General features: G+C 43.3%; 1 protein-coding gene across 1 annotated transcript in view; it reads left to right on the top strand.

The window, feature by feature from the left end:
* Nucleotides 1–18,328, top strand: part of LOC107268543 (stress-activated protein kinase JNK) — a 112,475-nt gene that overhangs the window by 31,400 nt on the left and 62,747 nt on the right. Inside the window, exon 3 of the mRNA XM_015741424.2 lies at nt 15,566–15,624. The gene's annotated coding sequence lies outside the window, so the exon portion shown is untranslated. The remainder of the gene's footprint in view (nt 1–15,565; nt 15,625–18,328) is intronic.

Below are 18,328 nucleotides of genomic sequence, written 5' to 3'. Positions count from 1 at the left end.
GGGGTGCAGGGTGAAGAGTATCGGACTAGGGTGAAACTCTCGGTAGGTTCCACAACCCGAATAACATCGATCACTTCACGCTCAGCTACTTCAACCCTTTCGAGACTTTCCAACTATAAAATCTTTTTCATCCCCCTTTCAACCCTCCGCCACCCCTTACGCAATCTTAGGTATGTATACTCGACTCTCGTTCGTCAAGCTTGTCACGAGCTGAAATTGAGAAATAAATGTATTTTTTGAAAATTTTCTATTACGAAATATTTCAAGTGGTCGCTTCGAACCCTTAAAGCTGCGTACACACTTGCATGAGAAATTCGTGACGTAAGCACCGTACTCCTCGAGTACGTTTTAGGTTAGGCCGTTGTTATCTCGCAAGTGTGTATAAGGCCTAATTGATGGACATGGAAAAAAAAAAAAATAAAAATGTGTATCCTTCGAATTAACGTGGTGGGTGTATTGTTTGAAAAGAGGAATAATTGAGATTTAAAAAAATGAAAAAACCTTTACATGAACATTTAAAGTGGTGTATAACTGTATATATGCCTTCGCAGGACTTAGGAATAAGAAGGGTGACTTTACTTGGAATGGTTGGGGTAATAAAGCAGAACCAACCCCTCCTGTCTTTTCTTGTCCTCCAGCCTGTCAAGGGGTGACTCGAGCGTGACGGTTATCGAGTGGTTGATCATCCCTGTAGATTCACCAACTCGTGGAACAATTTCTTTTTCCACTTGTGAATTCCTTTAAAAATTCTCGAGTACAGCATCCCCAAGTGTCAGTATCGTATCTCGGAGTTTTACCGCGAAAATACGTTAGAACGGATACATCGTCGAGAACATCCCTTGCTTGGAACATCCCGCACCCCTAACAAAAGGAGGATGCAGTATGAAAGGAAAATCGAATCGAATTAAAATATTTGAAGGAAATTTCGAAAATGGATTTAAAAACTTTTTCTTTCCGTTTTTTTTTTCTTATCAAAATATTTTTTCATCCATCATCCGTCAGGGTGGGTATATTACGCAAGTAATTTTTTTGTTCAGTTTTTTTTTTTTTAAACTCCACACCGCTCTTACGTATGTACAGTAGCAGAAGATGGCGTGTTAATACGACGATAAATAAATTGGATTTGTAAATAGAACGTGCGTGTCTGACCACGAAAAGTCGATAACTACTAGAAGCAACGTGGGTCGCCCGATGCCGATATGTATCAGTCATCGTCAATTTTACCTCGTTCAAGATTATTTTTTGTCACATCAATTTTCCTCGTTGGCTATACAATTCCAAGACATTTTTATCGCGATGGTAGAGAATTTTGCGTAAAACAAATTTTGTGGAAAAATTTTTCTCAATTTTTTCCCTTACGTACGCCATTGCTTCTTTCGAGCTTTCATATATATATGTATGTACGTATATACCGTAGAGTGTTATTGAACGTAACAGTACGTAAGTACGTAGTTAAAGGTGCTGGAAAATCTCGAGCCCAGACACTCATTGAAATTCCGTAAAATCGAAAATGGCGTCGAGGGTTCAGGGAGTCGCTACCCCTCCCCTCCCCTCCCCTCCCACCGTGCTATTAGTTGCCGTATAAATTGAGCTCCCGTACAGGAAATCGACGCTTCGTGTAACCTGCTAAGCTTCTTACGGTAACTCCTGTTCTCAGTGCCAGAGCATGGGACCCCGATATCACGTAAACGTAGTTTCCGGAGGACGGACTTCCTGAGGAAGATCAGGAAAGGGTGGGCAGGGACGTTACTGCCGTCCATTCGTAACTTTATAATCACTTGAAATTTCCTAGGTTATGGGATTTCCTACCGCAAATCAAGTCCGGTTGAATCTTGGTAACGTATTTCCATCGTTCCCTGTTACATGATAAGGACGGCCAAGAGGGTTCCCGATAAGACGCCGTTTGTCAGATGCTTCAGTCCGTTTGCCGATAAGCTGACCGTTCCACGATTATCTAGATAATCTTGGAGTAATCTGAAGATATAATTTTTATCTCAAATTTGTTGAAAAAAAGTATTTATATTAGATTTACGAAAATAGATAAAGAAAAATGTTAGGGGTTGTTTTCATATTTTATATCTAACACAAAGTACGTTCAATAGTGAATCTTCATACGTATCTGATGTTACGTCCGACTACGTCACTCAATTCGTTCCTCTTTTTCATTGTCTGGTTCGTTACTGCTTGCTCCACTTACGTCTTCGGGTTTTCACGATGGCTTTGTTACCACATTTTCCCTATTAACCGAACGAGCATGTCATCCCCCTGGGATGGATACCTATATGCCGCTAGAAAATCGTTAATCAAATACGGGGTGGCCAAGAAGTACCTTCATGGGTAAAAATAATAATCCATCCCCTTTCGTGTCCTCGTATATAGTCGTTGGTTCGTTCGTTACGATTGAAATTTTAATTAGGTCAAATATTTTTTTTTTCCAAAATTTTCTTTCCGCGAGTCTTAAGAATATTCATTAAGGGTAGCTCTTTTTTGTATTCCGTTATGTAACACGGACTGAGACACCGTGACTAAAGTTTGTATGCATTTCGACGGCTTTGCATTGTACCGCCGTCATAGAAATGCACATCGGCGACAGGGGTTGTTAGCCACGGTATTCCAGGACGGTAATAAAGGCGAGCTTACCGGCCCGACGACGAAGTGCCGTCTCGAAATATTACCGAGCTGGTAGTCGCAACTACGTGCTATAACGCTATTGGAGTAGATGCCATGCGAACCGCCCAAAATATCCGACCACACGTAGAGGCGTCGGCGTCGAGACTAATCGGCCGGTCTGTTTGCACTCGTAATTCAATATAATTTTCAGTGTCTTGCCAATGTCGGATTTATTTACGAGGATAAGTTACCGACCGCGCCATATGAATTTACTAAGCTTTCACACAGTCCGTTGTAATAACATTAACAATGTCGCGCCTTGAAAGCGTTACAAAGTTAATATATATTTTTTTCAAAAAAAAAAAAAAAAATGGACTAATTTTTCATAAAAATGTATCGATCTGAAATGAAAAAAATTTTTTTTTAATTAATCTAAATTTTCATCCCGCTCTCGCAATGGACCGACATCGGAGTCCAACGTGATACTTTGTTGTTTCTCGTGCTTGAACATTCACTTCGCTTCTTCTCCCTTCATAAATGGCGGCAGGTAAGAGCTGTCCCGACTGTCAGACGTAATTCTCTGTTTGACGTGGGATTAACGCGCTAATTTGACAGCTGAGCGAGCGTCGCGGAGCGTCGGTCTTGCGGTATCGGACGCGCGAAGGAGATCGTAACAACGCCGCGACGCTTCGCATGGCCGCGAATTATCCTTGCTAAATGAACAGACACGTCTCGCCGTGACTTGGGTAGCGTCGCGACGTCTAACCCGGGGACGGTAGAAACGACAGCATAGACGTCCTCAGACTCGCCATTCATTTACCAGTCCTCCGCAACGCGCTACGCTCTGGTACCTCTCCAGCATCCCTTCGCGATCCTCCTCATTTTCTGGCTTCTCTCCCTTCATCTTTTTTTACCCTTATTCATCCTCCTTCTCTTCTTCCTCGTCTAATGGGTATCCTCTTACACGGCAACACTTTGCTCTGGGTAGTATTTATCCAAGCCACGCCAGACGGCTTCTCGTCTCAACTCGCGGGGGGTCATTGACCTTTTCGAAGACGAACATTTTTTTACTTTCTCTTTTTTTTTTTTTCTTTTAGTCACTCAAAAGCGACGATGAAAATTTTTTGAAAAAAATTTTCAAAAAATTTTTTTCTCGCCTTTTTGCATTCCCTCCTCTTTCTGGCACGTCTTGCAGATGGCGACAGACCACGTATCGAGCGCACGTGTCCCACTTTAAGTTTACAGGCGTGTTTGGGCGAGCAGATTCATAATACGTAACCCAATTATAAGTAATTGCGCAGAGACCTGTAGCGTAAGCAGCGTGACGTACTTTACCCCAGTCACCCTTAGCCGAGGGTAAACTCGCTGCTGCATCAAAGGGGTTTATTTTAGGAATACCCTTGTCTGCCTATCTCTTCGTATCTTTTGCTTCCATGTTTTTTTATCGGCCTTTTACAACCCTCTTTGTCTCCCCCTTCATCCCTTCCGTCGTACGAGTAGAAGGAAGCTAAGGGATGCACGATACGGAAGAGGGTGGCTGAGGAAATGTGGTAACAAATTTTTTTTTCATACCCACTTCCGGTTTCTATATCACATGCACGTTAGATACTATCGATCTGAAAAAGTGAGTGGCGGCATATATGAAAAAATTTTTGTTATAAATCAAACTCAAATTTTAAGTTACAGTTTAAGTCATGGCAGAGGGTCGATCTTTTTTTTTCTTTACCTCTCTAACAGATCGCGTGTACTTTTGATTTTTGGTCGTTCACTTGAGCCAATGGGACCCGAGCAGACAAACTGGTGCAGATCGTCATTAAAGCAATCCCGTAAAAATGAGTACAGGAATTCAGCATCCTCGTCGCCGCTATTGAGAAAAGCAGCCGGTCCTCGTAAATCGTTAATCTCCTCGTCATTTTATGTCGCTGACTTTTGACAAAACTTAATAATCGTCCGAGACGCCTCAGCATCCGGTGTGATATATTTGTGAATAATCTCATCGTTATTTTTATTAATTACGTCATTAAAATTCACCATTCCCACTGCAGTAGGAATGGTTAGCTGATGATGAAAAAAAAATATGTATTTTCCAGAAATAAGTATAATCCATAATTTTCATATACAAAAGTGGCAGACGCTGCTTAAAAAAAAAAATGTGTTTACTCCCACATCGACAATTGAAAATAATTTTCAATTAAGCCTCAAGTAAAATTTAATTCACGTGAAAATTGACAGGTCGTACGCATTACCATAGCTTCGGCTTCTACTTACAACACGGCTATCGCACAGCTGTCTCTGGCGAGCGCCATATAAGCTGATTACGTGGGTTCGCCGTTAAGCCAGATACACAAACAGATCTCAGGGACGTCGCCGTGTCGTCGATTCGAAACGGCCTTTCCAGTGCCCTAAACCAATTAACACGCTTGAGCGTGATCAAAATCGTTTTTGTCGCGGTTCACCGATTCGATTTTCCCTGCGGTCAGATAATTCCATTCCGCGTATAAGGGCGAGGGGGAGGGTGGAGGGGGTGGACATTGTGAATATGGCGAAAGAGAAGAAGAACAACTAGGGGTTGAAAGTCGACGAAAGCATTAGTATCCACGTGTGCATTTCGCTTCGAGTCGCAATTTAAATTCAGACACGCATTTTTACACGCCCTTAATTGACAACCCTCATTTTCTCCCCATAATCCTATAATTCGAATTTGCAATATTTACCGAAAAATTCGATTAAATTTTCACGATATTACGTCTGACTACAGTCGTCCCTATCTACTGTGACGATACTTGCCAAAAAGTCTCTGGACACTAAGGCTGGTCCTCAAACAAATTTTTGACCTTCGACTTACTTCAGGTTGGTATACCGAGGATAGTCAGTACGATGTACCGGGTGTTGTTATAGTTCCTGTCTCACGTGCCTTTGCGCTGGTGTTCTTTCAATTGTAGCATAAAACTTTTTTACTGGACTGTACGGGTGCACTGTTAGTAGATACGTTCGGACATAATCGGACATTGCTAATTTTCTTTAACGTCACTTGCCTTTAGAGTTTACGTAACAGTTAATAGTAGCTTCGTGCTTTTTGCCACATTCTCGAGATCTTTATTGGCTGTTACTATTAATAGTAACGGACGAGTGTGTGGGAGGAGTCTTGAGATTTTTGGCTGCCACGTAATTTTCATCGCCTTTCCAAAAAATCCTGTTCCCAATTCTCGACGGGATCCGTCTTCTTGTTATTGCTGATTCATCTACTCGACTGCCGCTGCTCTTTCATTTGCTTTGCCTTTTATTTTCTCTGTTAATCCAGCACTGCTTGATATATGCATATTAGTATGTCTATATATATGACAGGCAGCTATTACCGTGATATTACTGGTTAATTTAATTATAACGTTATATTGAATTGGAATTATTATAATCCGAGTATAGATTTGAGACAGACGAATTTTGTATTATTTCGTTGAGCGTCCGTGTATAGTGAACTACCAATTATAATGGAATTTTGATATTGGATCTTGATATAATTCAGTTCAATTAAAATTTGCTTTTCGGCGACAGAAACGATTTGACAGATTTCTTTCGTGAGTGCCTAGAGAGGTTTGTAATTCTGGAAACGAAAATGGCCGTCCTTATTATTTGTAGAGATGAACGCGATTGGTGAATCGCGTGATTAGAGGCAGGGACGAAGCGATGCTGTTCAAATCGACACGAATAACGCTTGTGGACGGTAGCTGTGTTAAAGACGCCGGAAATTCAATTATAATTTACGCGCGCAGCATCCAAAACGTCTGTAAATACATTTAAGGAGAGTTAAATTCGGTTTTAAAACTTACACAGACACTTGCCTAGCTGTCACTCGTAATTAAGACATCTCTCTAAATCGACGTCGTTGTTAATCAGTTTTGTAATTTTCCAATATAAATGTATTCCTAAATTTCGCCCAAAATTTAAGAAAATATTTTTTTGGTTTGATCTTTTCATCGATAGTCGAGAAAAGTCTATCCGCAATAAAAATAAAACGTGTCTGGATTTATGAAAATCGCGACAATAGGTTTACCGTTGCAAGAATAGCCGTAGATGTAGCAGGAGATTTCACGACGGGGCAGCGAGAACAAACGGAGAGTGAAGAACCCTGGGAGAAGCGAAGAACAACGTCCGCAGGCGTCGCAGAGTCGACGACGGCCGTCGCCGTCGCCAAAGCAGCAAAACGTTATGTTCCGCCGTCGCTTCACGATCCGTCGGCCAATTCGCAGGCATAATTTATTACACAATAGTACGCCATTTAAAAATCACACTAAAAGCATTATTCGTACTAGGTATATTGAATTAATTTTTTTTTCCGTATGCATATATACATATAAATATAAATATATGTGCTCAATATTATAAATTGATCAACTATCGAATCGCCATAACAAAAAGTCAAACGTATATCTTATAAGTACAAGTAAAAAAGTCCCGTTTCCATCGTGCGTGTCGAAACGCGATTAAAGCGCGACTTCCGCACATGGAAACCCTCGTATTTACGAGCACAAAACATCCGAGAGATATCACAGTCTTCATTCGCCTTTTAACTTGTCCAGCCATTAAAATCTATATGGAATCCATTAAAATTATCATTAAGTTAAAGAATGTATACCCCGTTCGATATAACGCACGTAACTTTCCGTTAGCGTTAAAAACTTGTGAAATCCAGTCTAGGAAAGTATATCCACGTGAAGTACGATTTCAAAGCCGTCGTCTATACTGTAGTTATTGTTGTAGTAAACCATAGCGAACCGTCGGCCAGTCGTCGGCGTGGGTTTCCTGAAGAGAAGTAACTATAGAAAGAAGGGTAGTCAGACAGGGTTCGACAGGATGAGGTAGGTGGCCTGCAGTCGCGCGGGTTGTGTAGTGTCTATCGTATCGTCGTGGTGTCGGAGTGGGAGTAGTATCACGTGGACGAGGGTGGGTACGGAGCGCGGCGGGGAAGTAACAGGGGGAAGATACCGACGGGTGCGCATGCGTAAACATCTCCCCGAACGGTTAGTCGCGCGCGGCCTCTCACTCGCGCCGCATCTCCCGTGTCTTAGCACCGCGTAGAAGCGCCTACGCTCTCTGGCCGTTCGCCTGCGAAGGAAGCCGCTTTACTTTCCTGCACGCTTTCATGTAAACGCTCGTAGAATTCAATGCGCTCGTTGACGTACTTAATCGATATTTACGCGTGACTTGCTTCTTCCTCGTCGTAACATTTAAAAAGAACCACCGAATCTGCCTGTGTCGCCTGACCGTTACGAAGCGTCGCGCGATCTAACGTTGAAAACTCGCCGACAGTTATTGTACACGGTGCATCAGTTGTGTACTCGTTCGGTGTGAACTACGTGTCTAAGGTAACTTGGCTGACGTTTATTGGTCGACGTTGTATCGTCTAGTGCGACAGTTGTGTCAGGGTTCTATCGCAGCTTACGGGCTAATCGGTGTGTTTCTATAGTGTTTATCGTACTGTGTGCACTGACAAGTTTACCGTTGAGTTTCGTTGCATTTTATTATCGCTATTGACAGTGCGGCTGGCAACTCGTGTTATTTGGTTGTCGATCTGTTTTTGTGCGCTGTTGTTATCCAAGGGATGACACCGGGGTAATTATCTGGGACTATCTGTCGTAAGACTTCGTACCAGCTTGTTTCGTGACATTGGGAAAGTTATTTGTCCGTTTATCTTATTAGTGCAATACTTAGGCTGGACCACGTGGCCGTGCTACGAACATCTGTTGTGTTCAGCTGCTACTAGGTTGTTGTTGCTGTAACTCTAGTGTCCGTGAAATTTTTACGATATACCCAGTGAGTCACTTCGGCTTCTTCCCGAGGCAGTGTTCCTTTTAGGTGAAAGATTTTTTATTATGCTCTCGTCTTGCGCGACAACGACAATCGTTTTTTGAGGTTATTCGTAACGCATTGCTTAATCGTATAGTGGCTTTTGATCAGGATCACTCCTGTTTTACGGTCTGTGTAAATTTTTCTTTGTTTTTGACTAATTGTCATACGACTTGCGTCGAACACGTGGCTCTGTTCTTTGCGTTCCTCTACGAGTGTGTGTGTGTATGAGTGGATCCAGTGCTGTGCGTTACAGTCAGTAGAGAGTTTCATTTACCGTCCGACCTCGGCTGTCTGACGAGGTGCAGATCTCTACCACTTCCATCGCCACGGGATTCTTCGGACTTCCCACGTTTTCGTAAATCTTGTGAAATCATTGGACAAACATTTGCTCTTCGTAAACGAGGTGAGTTATCGTTTTATCGGTGTAACAAGAATTTTCTTTGTGTATTTCTTGTGAAGATACGAAAATCTGTTTAACGGTTGTGCCATTCAAAATTAACGGACGAACGCGTACGAGGGTTAAGGAATGTTTTTCGTAATTTATTCGGGTATCGTGCGGTGTATGATTTTTAAAAAATGTTCCTTTTCAAATTGCCTAATGGTTCGGACAAAATCGGGACGCTTAAGGGAAATACGTACGTTCTGGCTTACGCGATCCCGCCATGTAAACACGGCCGATCCAATTACATAGGAGCGCAGCAACATAAGCTCCGAACCCCAGGAAGATACCAGACTGACCCGGCGCCCTGCTATGCCGCCCTTTGTAACCCTGCACACCCCCTGCTGACATTTTAACATATCGACCCTCAATGGCGTAGCCAATCAATTACCAAGGAACTTCCTTACTGTCGTTGTCGTACCCACGTTCGTATCTTCTATATCCTTGGAGCTGCTTCGCACGCTGATTACCCATAGGTTTAATTAAGCTCGTTCTTATGGGAATACCAGTATCCTGCCTCGGGAGGGTAAATTTACGGAAATTTGGAATTTTCGCATTTTTTTTTGTCCTTGCAAAAACTGCTTTTCACTAACAACCGAGAAACGTACGTGTATCTCTGGAGGATCGTATATACCGTGTGTATACGTATGGGCACCCTAGGTACCGTACGTGACTGTACGAGATGATCGTGGACGGAATGTTTTATGTTGGATAAAAATGAAAATTTTTTTTTTCTTTTTTCTTTGAAACACGAGGACTATACAAAATTAGAACTTTATCAGACCGCGTTCCCCTTTTTTTTTCTTCTATTGATAAGCTTTGTCAGCGATGCCAACGCCACGTTCACAAAAGCCTGGCGAAATGTCATATTCGCAAAATGTCAGCAACCCCCTGAGGCGTCATGGGAATATGGTGTATATATGCTCTGGGCATGGGGTTCGTGCCGACAGTCCAGACAGGGGTGAGTCGAAGGTTTGGGCCCTCGAGTATAAGGGGTAACTGGAAGTAGTACAGAACTACGCCTGCGAGAAAGTAGTATTGTCTTACCCTTGGATGATGGCTTTCCTTTCTCCACCCTCTCACCGCCCCCTTGTCCCTTCCAATGGTTGATCACATCGAAAATACCGAAGAATTCCATTTCCCTCTTTCACGAAAAATAATTGAACGACTCGGTCAACGATGGCGATCATACCTTAAGTCCCAGCATCCAGTCACCGGTCCATTGGACCGTTTGGTCTGTCCTTGACACTTGTACCTTGATATCCTTCGCAAAAATCCGTCGGGAATAGCGCCACTGTCAAACTCGAGTGTAACTCGTATAGGCGTCGCGGCGCTTTTTGAAAAATGACCAGACGTCAGCGATGACAAATGACGCGACATTCCGCGTGGTAACAAAAATTTTATGCAAAAATGGTAGTATTTTGAAGGGAGTGTCTAAAAAATTGTTTCCCTAAAAATTCGTTTTTTTTTTTTTGAAATTGTATACTTCACTCTTTGGAATTTTTTTTTTGGATTTTATACTGTGCCTCGATACCTTTGATTTTTTTTTTTGTATCGAGTCCTTAATTCAGACTCCGCTCGACCGTCCTTCTGCTTCTGTAAGCGCTACCCGACTTGCTTCGACAGAGAACGGAGCAGATGGCGGCGTGAAATAATACTAACACACATAGCTGGCTATTGATTTTTCCGGCGGCCACCCTCGAGTACTCTGACGTCTGGGGTTGCCTGTTCTGGGTTCCCGACTTCGCCTAGAAGTACACGCCCTTCCTTACCTTCCTCATCGTACACCTCTCTCTCTCTCTCTCTCTCTCTCTCTCTCTCTCTCTCTCTCTCTCTCTCACACTCACTCTCTTTCTCTCTCTCACTGTTATCAAAGTTTCGTACGAAAACGGTGAATCGAGTTTTGAATCGATAAAAATTTTTTCGGAAATTCAAAATGGACGCTTTCACGATCTCGGCACCCATTGATCCTCACGATCTAACGGTACGAACACGGCAGTCCAGACGCCGTACATCATTCGGCGTCATCGACTCGGCAGTCGCGCGCGCTCGTTGGCTTTAGAAATTCCCCTTTAGCTCTTGGTTCTGTCCGCAGTTAATAATGAAACCGAGAGTTTGATTTAACAGCGTCATTAGCCGTGCATGCTCCAAGGTGCCCGAGCATGTGGCTTCGTCATCCCGAGGCTTCGCAGTTGACATCGCTGACTTCGAGTAATCGCGCGCGTTTAATTTAATACGGCAAAGTAGGGACCGGAGACGTCGCGACGTTTCTTATACTCATATTGGGAGACATAGTTGGACCACTTTTCTTTTTTCTATAGAAATTTTCTCTCACCTTTGACCCTCTTGACGACGGATTTCTTATCAACGGTACAAACTCTTAGTAATTTAATCGATCATTTTGTTTTTGATTTTTTTTTAAGTAGATACCCTCCTACCTGATCAGACGTCCTTCCTATCTGTGTACGTATGCGTATACGTCAAATTGACGGAAATTACGTGCGCGTTACGCGTGCGGAATCTATTTCCGTTGTATTAGGCACTGCCCACAGTCCTATGCCGTCCTAAAGCCGTTCAGTCCTATGCTAATTTGCGTTATGCTACGGAACATACGTGGCGTTGTGTGGCGGCGGCTAATGCGTTGGAAAATTATGCAATTATTGGCCGCGGGAGGGGAGAGGGGGGGGGGTCGATTCTTTATTTATTGATTAAAAATTTTGTTAATTTTTTCTATCGATCGATTAGATTGAAAAAATTTTTTTTTCGGCTAGGCAAATTCTCCCTGGCCAGTCTTACGCGGCGTTTTCAAATTTGCTAATCGATCGGGTCAAGTTCGCGGAAAGCAGGATTCATTATACGGAATCTATTGCCAACAGCTGGCCGGCCTACATACTGGGTGTGCAGGATATTTCTGAATTCTTGTACGTCTTATGTATGACGTATAATAGGTAAGCGTTATGATCGATTTTTAAACGTGAACAGCAAACAGCTGTTTTGATACTGGCTGGAATTAATGAATCGATTAATTAATTTGGAAATATTTTTTCGAATCACTTTTTATTACGCTCATTTTGGCAATATAATAAATTTCACGGGACATTAAATACCAGGTAATTAATAATTGGGCAATTATACTTTATTTATAAATATTACGTGAGTTATGTTATTGAAAATAATTTTTTTCATCGTCACAATAATAATCGTAATTGTTTAATCATTCATTCCAATGCCGTTCATGGCCGATAATCGAAGGCCCGATCGATTAGCGCTGCTCATCAATTTTCCCAGATATCGATAGCATCGATTGCTTTCGCGAGGTTTGACGCCGGGACGCGTTTAGAATTCTCAATGGGACGTCAGAGTTCCTCGATTTTACACGGATGTTAAAACGCGCTGTGTATTATTTTTGTTCTATTCAAAGACTCCTTACACTAGTAACGACACTTTATCCCGGTATCTGACCGTATCTAAGCGCAAGCTTAATTATTTCCAAACACCAGTCTCTCCGAGAGATAGCAATTGATAAGGGAATCACGATCAGACATATGTCTCGTATATACGATATTAAAAGAAAATTTTCTTTCATATAATTTTACTTTTATCATTGCCCCTCGGACTCCATCAGTATCACAGGCATTCATCGACGTACCGACTATCCCCACCTACGATCCAATCCAACCTCATCCAAACTTCCGTATCAACGAAGACAATAAACGAACCCAAGGAGTTCGCATAACCCCCAAAAATAACCAATATACGTGAGTCCATACGTATATCCAATCGGTACTAGGACTTCTCGTACGAGATCACGTGTTACGCGAGTATAAAGTTAAGTTATGAGGGGTGGTGGGCGGAGCTAACTCAAGAGTAGTACACTGCGTTAACCTCTCCTATCATTACACTAATTCTATCATTTCTCGGCAAACACTCGCTCGACAGATCGGTATTCAGATATCATCTAACCGCGAACGCGCGTGCGTCGATTCTCAATGCGCGATACCTGAAACGCGTAGCTTCGTATACGACAAGCGCTTTTGTGCGAACGCACCCTGACGTTAAGACAGGGTTTAAGATTTTCACGATCTCCTCATACAGTCGTATATTCGAATCGGTAGATTTTTTTTTATTTACTTTTTTTTTTAATTTTTTTTTTGAGGCAAATTACACACTTCCGGTATATCAACGTTTTGGAGGCTACCGATCTGCTCATGTGGATACGAATTATGGGCGAGGCCAGGCATGGGGGGTTGGGTTGGGTTTTATGGGGGATTTCGTAAGGAATGTACATTGGGCATTTAATTGACGTCAGGGGGTTGGTCACCCTTACTTCGAGCGTTACTTCATAGCCACCCCTTGCGTGCTATTCGTTCGGGCCATATTGACCATTTTTGGTACCGACTACCTTGTACGTGGCTAATGACCACCTACCCTTGAAGCAATGAGGGGTCAGCAGCCGTGGAGGGGGAATTATGATTTGTTTGCGACAATTAACCCTCTGCTTCCCCTCCTTTGCATATCGGACGCCAGTTCCTGGATTTTCAACCCCTATGCGGATACAATGTTTCCGGGACTTCCGTTTGACGATCGTGCGCTAGACGCCCGGCCCCCCCCGTAACGTGCTCGATGCCGGAATGCGCCTAAGCAGCCCCTGAACTTTGGATTTATCCCTCTGGCCCCCCCTACCTCCCCCTCGCTGGTCTAGGGAAATTATGCGAGACAGAAATGAAATTTCGTGAGGGTAGTCGCGGTAGGGGAGGGGGGGCGGGGGGGTTACCACTTCCTTAATGACGGAAGGTCACGTGAGACGACGCGCGTGAGCGTCGTTGAGGGCGATACGAAAAATTATACGGAGACAATATCATATACGTACAATCGTCCCTTATTCCTTATCCGATCCCAGATAGCGTTTAACGCACCCCAATCGGGAGAGATAGCACAGGTCAGGCCTAGGGCCCTGCAGTGAACCCGCTTTGTTTAAGGACGGTTCGGTATTTAGTGACAAGCTTGCATATCCTTCAACCACTTCCGCGAGGTGTTACGGCTGGATTGATGAAGTTGTCAGGGGCCATTCTTACAAGGGATGATTTTCATGCATACTTCTCACTCGGTCAGCGTTCCCTATGATCGCTTCATACGTAACCCGTCCCTTTGTACGTAACTCGGAAGGATGCCTGTGTATACCGTACATATGCACGTACACCTCCTGCTGGGCTGGCACGCGTAAACGAGGGTTGGTCTCTCCCCGCGAAATTGGGAAGGGGCATTTAATTTATGGTGGTCGCCCCGAGGGGGGGGGGCCCCCATGAACTCTCCCGTCCCTGGTGCCTGGTGGCGCCGCGCCACGAGGACCCTTCGTCAAGTCCTCCTACCCTTCGGGTTTGCTGAATTTAGTCTCGCGCTGCAAATACAGCCACCTGCCACAATTCTCTTCCGTCCCTTCTCTCTCTCTCTCTTGCTCCCTGTCCGACTACCATCCGTGTCTCGCTCCCTTCCCCGTTCACTCCTCGTTCACCCACCTACGAGGGCGATAAATCCCACGGTTACCTGAACTTACGTTTGCTACCCATCTCCGACGTCCATTCTTCTTCACCTGGTCCCTCTCTCGCTAAAAGGCGACTGCGCGATTTTTTTTTTAAGGGTTGATCTAAGGACTTTCTCGGGTCGTCGTCCCTGTGACACTTTCTGTGCACGTAACTGTACTTGCGAATAACGGGGAACGCCGAACCCTTCGCGACAGTGGATATTGAGAGTAAGCAGTAGAAGAAAATGTTAAGGGGCAGGTTGATTTTTTTGTTTTTTTTTACATTCTTGTACGTCAAACGGATAGCGTCCCGGCATTGTTGCCGTAAGACGTAAACTTGAAGGAAACCATGAGACTGGTATTGCTTTTATACGTATCGTTCTTCTTCATCTTCCCCGTTCGTCCCATATCTCTCTCTCTCTCTCTCTCTCTCTCTCTCTCTCTCTCTCTCTCTCTCTCTCTCGTTCTTTTCCTTTCTCCTCTTTATTGGAAACTGGACACGGCTCTTGCAACTCCGTTACCTATACTATCGGCTCATATAAATCTTCACAGGAAAAAGATTCTCGGTACGGTTCACACGTGCGCACGTGTCCGCACACGTGGATCCTGGTTCGATGTTCCCTGACAGGCGACTGTAAATCTACGGTGCTCGATATGTCGCCTCTCGTAAAAGCGTTACGACTTATTACTTTTCGATTGCTCCTCCTTGGCCGTAACACATCGTCCGCTTGTACGCGTCACGCCTGGCACTTATCTCTACGTGCAGCGTTGAACGCAGGGCGTGCACATGTGCACGTGTGCACGCGACGATAGTGGGTTACTGTGCGCACATGCGAAATGCATTGAACTCCAGGATTCACGTGGTAGATCAGACGGTGCGTGGGTTGATAATTGATAACCATCGTTACGCTGATGTTCGGTCGTGCACAGCAGATTTCGACGTTACCGACGGTGGGTAACGTAGAGTCGATTTACATCGTCGTTATTTCTGAGTCGATTACAGAGTCAATTTTATATGTATATTATTTATCGCACGGGCTTTTAATAAGGTGCTACAAATTTTCTTGCTAGTCCAGTCGTTAACGCTTGTCCGAGAATCAGAGTGCTGAGTCTCTGTGAAATAATGGGAAATTTTCTGCTTGTTTCAGGTACGTTACTGACTATTTCATAATGGCACTTGGCTGCACGGCTATCTTGACTTTCTGACGTGAGTAAACATCAAGTATCTGTTTTACTGTATATGCTGTCTGTACGAATTACGTACATTTTTCGTTCGGAATTAACGTAGCTCATGCCGCGTGTTCTCGGGGGTTGTTTTATTTAAAAAAATTTTTTTTGCTCCCGTGAACGTCTTTAGTTGCGGGAAAACAAGGGAAAAAAATTATTCGACGTTGTCACTGTAACGGGTGTAGGTTAGAGGATCGGTTTTTTTAAAAATGAAATGTATATGTATACTGGTACTTGTATTGGGATAACCGGGAAGAATTTTGACGTAGGGACCTAACCTAACCTAACCTAACCTAATATCGCGTACTTCAGGTTGCCGCGAAAGGGTAATTGGTGACGCGCGAGGGGTTATAGGAATGGGCGAGAGAAGGAGGGACGGTGGGAAAATAAAGAGAGGGAAATGAAAAAGAGCGGGAAACATTCAAACGGCGTTTATTGCGCGCGTAAAAAAGAGAGAGAGAGAGAGAGAGAGAGAAAAGGTTGGACGGGATTCGCTAGGCGTTTTTTACGAGGCCGTTCGGCGTTTATTGCGCGCGTAAAAAAGTGGGCGAGAGAAGGAGGGACGGTGGGAAAATAAAGAGAGGGAAATGAAAAAGAGCGGGAAACATTCAAACGGCGTTTATTGCGCGCGTAAAAAAGAGAGAGAGAGAGAGAGAGAGAGAGAAAAGGTTGGACGGGATTCGCTAGGCGTTTTTTACGAGGCCGTTCGCAATGATCGCGACGAGACCAGAAACGCTGCGGGGATAATAGGAAAAGTTATTGGGCCGAAGCAGCTTATATTGCCACCGTCTCTTCGGGTAGGGTGCAAACAATTTGTCGGACTCGTTTGACGAGGCAGTTTTAGGGTGTAATTAATTGTGAATATATATACATATATATATATAATCCGAACTTATCGTAATAGAATTTGGAGAATTTGGGCAGATTTTTTTTGGAAAAAAAATATATTCGCGGGTCAAGGATGACGGAAGACAGTGGAAGAATGAAGTTGGAATATGATTTTGGAGAGCAAAATTTTGAGTTTGCTCGATCAATATTTTTGTTTAAGGGTCATTGATTTTTTTCACCCTCGTCAATTTGCACGCGAATCAACCGACTGATTATTATTCACTCGTTTTTTCTTTTCCCGAGGAATTGCGTCAGAGCTCTTAATGATTTTGGGCCGACACGGGTCCGTTTAATTCCCTTGGAAATTTCTAAGTCCCGGGGGGCCTGCGGAGGGGTCGCCACCCTGAGTAGCCAACTTGGTACATTATCGGGGGATGCAGAATCACCGACGTCCCCGATGCTTCCCCTGGATATTCGCCCCTTGCATAGTGGATGTCAGTCGTACCGTCAGGACCGTACTAAAAGCACCCTTGTATTCGGGTTAGCCATTTTTCGTCCCTTCCACCCTTAGCCATCGTCACCAAACTTTATTAACCATGTAGCATCCTCAAGGATCCTGTCCACGTGGCGGACGAGCGTTAACGTTCAGCGAGGTTTCCTTGTCGGGATTATTTTTATCGTATTTTTATTTTTTTTTCTGTAAATATTTATTTTGTCCTTTTCTCATCCCCTTCGGTCGTAATTTTTTAATTCTCTTCAAACATTCGTCAACGATAATACCGTCATCGATAAGAGGGTGGAAAAAAGGCTAAATAAGACATCCGACGAAGTTACTCGAGGAGGGTCTCGAAGAATTCGACCAATTAGCCATTCGCTCATTAACATCCCCTAAATTGATGCTGATTGAAATTGCACGCAGTAATTTCGCAATAATTGAAACGTCAGGAGCGAATCTTTTTCTCTCTCATCCCAACTAGTCTCACGGGACGATGAAGTTTTGCCGTCCGTTTAATTGATCTCGCACCCCCCCTGCTCCCCTCCTGCTCCCTCCCACCTTCTCGCCACTGTAAGATCTTAGACCTGACGTTGCGCGGCTGATGAATACAAGGCTTCGGTAATTGACAGTACTATATGTATGTGTATTTACGTACGTATAGGCATTGTTTTGATCCACGGCGCCAAAGCCAGGGATGCCAACCTTCCGCGAACGAAACCGCAGGAAACTTCACAGACCTGGTATATTGTCACTGGCAATAGTTACCAACTTCAATGGTACGTTTGTAACCGTAGTTGTACCACTGTTCGTCGCTAGCATACGTAATGATATCCCTCTAGGGAATTTAACGAACAGTCACTGATCAATGGATCATCTTAATTGGATAGTCTCAAGCAATAATTTGTAAACACTGGATTTGCGTTCAATTTCATTGGCAGGGTCTTCGTTTGATATTGGGGATAAATTTCTTTTTTTTTTTTTTTTTTCATTGTGACAAAATTTGTTGAAAATTATTTCATTTTAAAAATATTAATATATTTTTATTTTTAAAAATTCATTTTTTTTTTTCACTTCCCATTACTTAATTTCTTTTTTTTTTTTTTTTTTTCATTGTGACAAAATTTGTTGAAAATTATTTCATTTTAAAAATATTAATATATTTTTATTTTTAAAAATTCATTTTTTTTTTTCACTTCCCATTACTTACTCTTTCGCACCTTGCACCATTGTGCGATTAATTCGGGTACACGCAATTAGTCTTTGGATAACGGAGCTAGATTACAGTACTTGAAAATATTTCTTAATTCGCAGTTCTACAGGTTGTTTCGAAAGGCTGCGCGACCAGCAGCAGTACTTATCC

The sequence above is a fragment of the Cephus cinctus genome, unplaced genomic scaffold, assembly GCF_000341935.2.
Source record: "Cephus cinctus unplaced genomic scaffold, Ccin1 Ccin1_scaffold0564, whole genome shotgun sequence".
Taxonomy (NCBI): Eukaryota; Metazoa; Arthropoda; class Insecta; order Hymenoptera; family Cephidae; genus Cephus; species Cephus cinctus.
This window is presented reverse-complemented; position numbering and strand designations above follow the sequence as displayed.